Below are 7,866 nucleotides of genomic sequence, written 5' to 3' on the forward strand. Positions count from 1 at the left end.
TTGAAATTTGAGTTTTGTTAATAAATTAATTAAAATAATATAAAAAATTCATATGATAAAGAAAATTATATAATATAAATAATATTATTTTATTTTAATTGAACAAGGAGTTGAGTTCAAGTTGTTGAATAACATATTATATTTTAGATATCATTTTTGGGATTCAATTCCATTAAGTAAGGCATTCATCTATGACTATTTCCATGAGAAGTAGTTGTAAATCACTAATTTCTCATGATTTTTGAATAGTTCACTTAGCACTCATTGCATCGTGGGATTGAAACTAGTGAAATGAATGATTTTTGAATAGTTCACAACTAGTGAAATGAATGATTTTTGAATAGTTCACTTAGCACTCATTGCATCGGGTGATGCTCACAGGGGTGAAGAAGTGCGATTGAAACTAGTGAAATGAATTACATAGCGTCAATCATCACTTCTGAGGCTTGCACCTGGTAACCAGGACTTCCCAGGAGGTCACCCATCCCAGATGATTGACGCTATGTGATTCATTTCACTAGTTTCAATCCCACTTGTTCACCCCTATGAGCATCACTTGATGCAATGAATGCTAAGTGAACTATTCAAAAATCATGAGAAATTAGTTAGTTACGACTACCTCTCGTGGAAATGGTCATACGTGAATGACTTACTTAACCCAGTTAAATCCCAAAAATGATCTCTAATATAATGCACTGCCTAAACCTCTTAATACTTAAACATATTATATTTTTGACACTGACGAGTTCAAATTTTCAGAAACATATTTTATTAAGTGAAAATTGTGAAAATTTATATTTTTATTTATTTATTTCTCGTCAAGGTAAAAAAAATACAATTTTTAAAATAATTTTTCATTTACTGAAAAATATAATTTGATTGGCGTAATTAAAAGAAGGAGAAGATCTCTTTGATATCGTTTGATTGAGTTCAAACTTGCTGTCAACTTCGCATCTTGCAACCAAAACATTATGGACGGAGAGTATCTCTTTGATTTGCACGGACTTAGACAAGCCGAAAATATAATTTGATTTGTGTATTTATCTTGAATTAAAAGGAAGGAGATCACTGGGCTAACCCTTTGATTGGATTTGATAGGCAGGGGCTCACATTTACATAACTCCGGTCTTATGTAAATGTTAGGGTTTCTTTCTTTTGGAGACACCATTAACATTAAATTTGATCTCCTACCTGGGAGCTGGGAGTGTTTGACATTTCTCAATATTTATTCTTTATCTGTATCTTTGGAGGATTTGATTTAAATTGACTTCATGAGATCGCTTTCTTCCCTTTCACATATCATCATTATGTTCTTGTCATTTAAGATGGTCTGGCCACCTGCCTAGGGATACGATGTCGTTCCTTCGAGTCTTCGATAAGTGCTACAGCAGGCCGTCCTCTGCGTGGTTGACCGCGCCCCATTGACGGTTCTCTTTGTAGCTAGCCATCCAACGGTGGAGGCAGAGTCGAGGGACCTTAAGCTGGTGTTAAGTGCGGAATGGGGTTTACTGTTGTCATTTTAGCTGTGGAGGGTTTCAGCTCCATCTTCTGGCCGAGGGTTTCTTAGTGAGGGTTTTGGGTCCATCTTCTGGCAGAGGGTTTCTTAGTGAGTATCCTCAGCTCTTTCATCTCCGTTGGATCTCCGAGGGTTTGTCTACGCTGGTGAAGCCTTGTCATTCTCACTGTTTGTTGTTTTCCAACAGATACTGCCATGGCCTAAACTGGACAGGTTGTGCCGGGGAAGTTTCTCGACAAGCCGGAGGTGCCCGGCATCTGCCCAGGTAAGAGACAACAGTTCTGATTTATGTTTCATTTTGGTTTTCTGTTCGTATTATTTATGAAATCCTAACTTCTGTCTTCTTTTGTTTTTGTCAGGCTCCACAAACTTTGATCCTGGTGGTTTCCTCCCGGCTGTCGCTTCTCCAAGATTATCCTTCAGCTTTAACCGGGTATGAGAAACAATGAACACGGCTCCAGGATTTGAAGCTTTGAATTCGACATGAGTCTTGGTCTCGACTTTTACTTGTTTGGTTATGCAAATTTTCGTGGAGAGGCCGAACTCGATTTTCCATTGATTTTATGTAAAACTCTCTTTGATGAGACTCTGAGTCTATCAACCGTGTTAAATCTGGCTAGGGTTAGGCATTGGAAAGTCTTCATCCAATCTTAGTTGTTTATAAATAAGTCTAAATCCTAGGGTCTTCTGTGCTTGTTCGGCCATCTCCAAAATTAGATGGTCGGGGTTTGGCTATGTTGGCCTTCCACTTATATGTCTGGTTACAAGGAAACTACGGGTATCACTGCTACTGTTTTACTTCTTTTGGTGAAGGTTAATTTCTGGTTGTACATTTTTTATAACTACAATACATTATGCAAGATTTCTCCCTATGTATTTTATGGAAAATTTCCTACTGTATTCACAATTGTTTCCATGGTTTATTGTTGTAATGTCATTGAGTGGATATACCGAGAGTTCTTATGCATTATCAGGAAGACAATATTTCGATTTCCTAAAATAGTGGTTATTCTTGATTTATGGTATAGTCGAGTTGTGCTCTTCTTTTTTTTTTTAAAAGATATGTGTTTAGAGAGCCATATACATCTTTAAGGCTTGTAAATAGCGCTGTAAGCTTTCGGTGATTTTTTTTTTTTTTAATTCCGTTAATGTACCTTGTGGTTTTCACTTCTGTTTCAAACTCCTTCGATGGTGAATTTTACTTGTTACCTAAAAAAACAAGTCTTAGTTATTTACCTGCTATGTTCAGAATCCGAACTATGTACTTTTCCCTTTATGGTTAATTCCACTCAGTAATGGTTATTTCTATACCGTTTCAAACGTAACAGAGTTACTCCCAAATTTCTTTTCCTTTCACTAGAATTTACATGTACAGGTACTTTAAAGCTTATTATATTATAAACATTCTGGTTGTTTCTATACCGTTTTCAAATGTAGCAGAGTTATTCTTATTCTTAGTTCTTCCTTTCGTTAGAATTTACATGTATAGGTACTTAAAGCTTAATATATTGGAAACATGTACCTAAACATACATAGAGTAATTAAACTAAATTCTGTCTTTAGCCTTAATTAACTCTGTCAACTGCTAAACAAATTACTCTCTTATATAATTCTAATAACAACTTAACAAGATATTCTTCTAGATTAGTACCAGATTAGTACTTATCTGATTATCTTGAACAATCAGAATTGTTAACTCGTATTGCCTCCCAACCTTTTGTTAATTCGTATTGCCTCCCAACCTTGAGACTTGGGCCACAACGCCTCTGTCTCCCCTAGAGCTGCCCTTTTTTGGGTCTTCCTTTCAAGTAGCTAGATCTTGATATGTAGTTGTTAACTCGTATTGCCTCGCAACCTTTTGTTAACTTGTATTGCCTCCCAACCTCTGTCTCCCCTCGAGCTGCCCTTTTTTGGGTCTTCCTTTCAAGAAGCTAGATCTTGATATGTAGTTGTTAACTCGTATTGCCTCCCAACCTTTTGTTAACTTGTATTGCCTCCCAACCTTGAGACTTGCGCCACAACGCCTCTGTCTCCCCCCGAGTTGCCCTTTTTTGGGTCTTCCTTTCAAGAAGCTAGATCTTGATATGTAGTAGTTATCTGGTCCTAACCAGACTTTACCTCAGTTCCTGCCTGTCCTTACAACACAGTTCTTTTCTTTCCTTCATAAGTTTTCTCCCTCCCTGATCTCAGATTCCCCATCCTTTTGATCTTTTTGGGATAAAAACATTTCTTAGGAGTAGTTAGGGTTGACAACTGCCCAACCTAACTATCACTTGAGAATTACACCCATCATCTTTTCACAGATGTCTTCTCAAGAAATTATATTAAATCACTTTCTTGTCAAAATTCCAGCACTACATTTCTTTTGATAATTTCAAAACAGAAATTCTATTCATTAACCAAAACTTTAAATCAGTGTTCTAGTTTGTTTTAATATGCAGTAAATAAAAGAAAATTCACATTTACGGGGGATATCACATCTACTCACAACTGGAACCTACTTCTATGAAGTAATTTAGGCAGCGTTTTCACTCACCAAGGTATTTTATTTTGTGATTTGAATATCACCAAAAAAAATTGGTTTTACCATCAAAAAGAGGTTTTCCAACTTAGCATGTAAGTTAGGAAATTAAAAAGACAAATGAATATAGTTTTATTTCTACTCACAACTGGAACCTATTTCTATGAAGTAATTTAGGCAGCGTTTTCATTCACCAAGGTATTTTATTTTGTGATTTGAATATCACCAAAAAAAAATTGGTTTTACCATCAAAAAGAGGTTTTCCAACTTAGCATGTAAGTTAGGAAATTAAAAAGACAAATGAATATAGTTTTATTTTTTTGTTTGGCTGAATTGCTTTTTTCTTCCATTTTTTTAACTTTATATATATATATATATATATATATATATATAAAGTTCCAAGAGATAATTCAGGTCGAGTTCCTGTTTGCTAAGTACTTCACCTATCATGAGGGGATTTTTCCATGGATGTTCAGTGTGAACAACTCTTATATATATATAATGTTGTTGTTAACAAAACTCAATCAATTTTTTTACCTAAAGTATTAAGAAAAAAAGTGTTTTAGTAGTGATTTGATGTAAAATGTCATTCATTTCAAATTCAACACAATTACATGAGATAAACTTGTAATTTGAGTACTTTTAAAGATTTTAAACATATGTTTTGAAAACATTACAAGTTTAATTAGAGACGGAGGTAAGGCATCTATCTCTCCATTAAGTTCAACAACCAAACTCCTTTTGGAAAGAGATGGCAAAGCCTCTAAGTTTAATGTAACTATGATGAGTGATATTTGAAAATGAAAAATTGCAAATAACATAAGTTTTTGCTAGCTACACATATATGACACTTAGTTGATTCTTTAGAGTCTACCTTGCAATAAGGTTAGCATTATCTGTTAGAAATATGTGTCATTCATTGAATCCACTTTATCTCAATACAATACATGTTACATCAACTTGCACTGTCAAATGTACCTCCAGTCATACGATTTTATATATCTCTTTTTTTTTCTCATATTTTTCTATAATATTTATTCTATTAAAAATAAGAGTTCTTATATTTAGTGATTTGGTTTTTCAAGATGATCCAAAATTTGATATTCCTACAATGTACCTTTGTATCTTTAGGGACAATTGCTAGTATTATACATGTTTTGCTCAATATTTCACACCACAAGTGGATGGAGAATATTGGACAAAGCTTAGAAATATGTATAATATTATATATAATTTGCCCAATGTTTAGCCCCGGCTTCACCACGCCATGAAGATGGCGGGAATTATATATGTTTGAGTGTGGTGAGATTAGGGGAAATATTGTGTAAAACACATATAATATGATATATGTTTTTCCAAATATTTCTGAGTACCCATAAGATATATGTTTTTCTCAATATTTCACCCCAGCCCCACCACAACATGAGGATGGGGAAATTCTATATTTTTTTGTTCAATATGTCTGGCCACCCACACCCTAATGGGAAGTTGGTGGTGGGGAGACATATTGGGCAAAACATATATAAAATATTATATATGATTTGCCTAATATTTACGGAAACTAGGGGAAAGATTAAGAAAAACAAATATAACAGTGTATATGTTTCACATAATATTGCCTCAACTCCTCATGGTGAGAGGAAATATTGTCCAAAACATATATAATATTTGTTATGTTTTGCTCAATATTTTTTCCACTTACATCTCATAAATGGTAATAATAATAAAATGTTTACTTGACTTAAGAGGGAGTTAAACTTGGAAATAGTTTGTTTGGTTCAAACCAGGTTACTGGTGTAGTACATGCCTTTCCCAATGTCCTGGGAGGTGTACTCAGTCCCTACTTGATTCTTCATGGCATAAAGACAATACACCTTCGTGTACAACAAATTGTGATTTATTTGATGAATGAGATTCATTGAGTTTTGTGATATTTTTTTGAAGAGAGCAAGGAAATTGGAGAGAGAGAGAGAGAACTTCCATTAGGAAACGACGACTTGTAAGAGCAAGGGTTTCAAGATTCTGCAAGTGTTGAACTCCATGGAGGGGCGCAAAGGGGGGAGCTCCACTCCCTCCTATAGTCAGGCAATAGCCAGCCGAGGTAAGAAACCGATAGACACTGCGAGAGGTCCTTTAGGAAAAGGGAAAAGGAACATTGAAGAGGAACAAGATTTGACCAATACAAGGGAGGACAATAGAACAAAAGAAAATGAGGAAGAAGACAAGAAACAGGAAGCAGAACACAAAACGCCAAAGGGTCCATGTAAAACTAAGGCTGAGGTCACACCCAGAGTAGTTTTAAATGATCATGCTCTGCAGGTGCACAGGGACCACATGCGGACCTATGCTATCATTTGTAAATTCATGGGATTATGGCCCACAGAAAAGGCGCTACAAGCGTGGATTAAATACCACTGGGAACCGAAAGGAGGCATAGACCTACATCTTGGGTCAAAAGGTTTCTTCACTATGGTATTTACAAATATCGAGGACAAAGACAGGGTGTTTGAAGGAGGGCCCTACTGCTATGCTGCTGCAGGCATCTACATGCGACCTTGGATGATGAATTTTGTCCCGGAGCGAGAGACTTTCACTTCGGTCTCGGTCTGGGTAAGACTCTATTCCCTACCTCTAGATTACTGGTAAACTGAATCTTTATCTGCCATAGGAAATAAATTAGGGCGTTTTGTCAAAGCATCTGAGGCCACTAGAAGGGAAAATACATTTCCTTCGCACGAATATGTGTGGAGATGGATCTCTCTGGAGCTCTACCGGATGAGGTCATCTTGGAAGTTTTTTATGAAGAATGGATGCAAACAGTTGATTATGAACATATTCCTTTTAGATGTCGTAGGTGCCATGAACATGGGCACCTATTTAGAGACTGCTCTCTTAGTAAAATAGATAACAAAAGTAAAGCTACCACAGTGAAAGACACTGAAAACTTTCACAAAGTGGGACATAGAGGAAAGGAGGGCAAAAGGGGGCCAAAGAAACATCAAACAAAAGGGCAACAGGGCAGTCTGAACAGGTTCCAAGTTCTAGAAGAAGAGGAAGAGACAACAAAGGTAGATCAGGTAATGGAAGACAACCTAGGGGAGAAGGAGAAGGAAGAAAATAGTGGGCAAAAACAGGATATTAATAAACAGAAAGAGACTACGCTGAGTGATGGGGAACTAGAAATGGACCAAGAAATGACCCAGAGTGAGATGGAAATGGAGGATCATGAACTTTATGATATTCTTGATAGAGAACACCTAGATCTGGAAGGGTTCTTGAAACAGGGGACCATAGGAGGGGTAGACTCACTACCTCAAGAAGAGTTTAACAGAGTACAACAGCTGTTTCTATGGAGAACTCAGGCTAAAGGGCTGGAAAGGCAAAGAAACAATGAAAAGCAGGGCAACGAAGGTGTGAAAACTATGAAAACCACACCAGGATTAGCTCTCAGAAATCCAGGAAGGAAAAGAGGTAGAAAAAAGCAGAATGAATTATTGATGGAATGTGGAAAGCTAATGATAGATTCAGGTAAGATAAAAGAACTAACTAGCTACTCCTTTACAAATCTTTCATAATGAAGTTCACATCTTGGAATATCAGAGGTCTAGGAAGTAAAAGAAAACAAAGGATGCTTAACAATAGAATGAAACAAGAAGCTCCAGATATGATCTTTATTCAGGAAACTAAATGTTCCATTCAAAAAATAAGAGAAATACACAGTGAATGGCTCCATAAATATGAGTTTCTAGAAGTCAAAGCAGATAAAACAGTAGGAGGTATACTTACTCTTTGGAACCCCCAAAAGATTGGCATAATAGATGCTAAGGCA

The 7,866-nt window shown here is 36.1% G+C and overlaps 1 long non-coding RNA gene across 1 annotated transcript; it reads left to right on the forward strand.

The window, feature by feature from the left end:
- Positions 1–982: 982 nt before the first annotated feature.
- On the forward strand, positions 983–2,059 carry LOC149184213 (uncharacterized). The gene is made up of 2 exons (XR_016257249.1): positions 983–1,781; positions 1,876–2,059. It is a non-coding gene; the product is annotated as an uncharacterized LOC149184213 (long non-coding RNA).
- Positions 2,060–7,866: the final 5,807 nt, after the last annotated feature.

This window comes from Pinus tabuliformis, chromosome 3_2, assembly GCF_031772625.1.
Source record: "Pinus tabuliformis cultivar Carrire ecotype Pingquan chromosome 3_2, CPIR1, whole genome shotgun sequence".
Classification (NCBI taxonomy): domain Eukaryota; kingdom Viridiplantae; phylum Streptophyta; class Pinopsida; order Pinales; family Pinaceae; genus Pinus; species Pinus tabuliformis.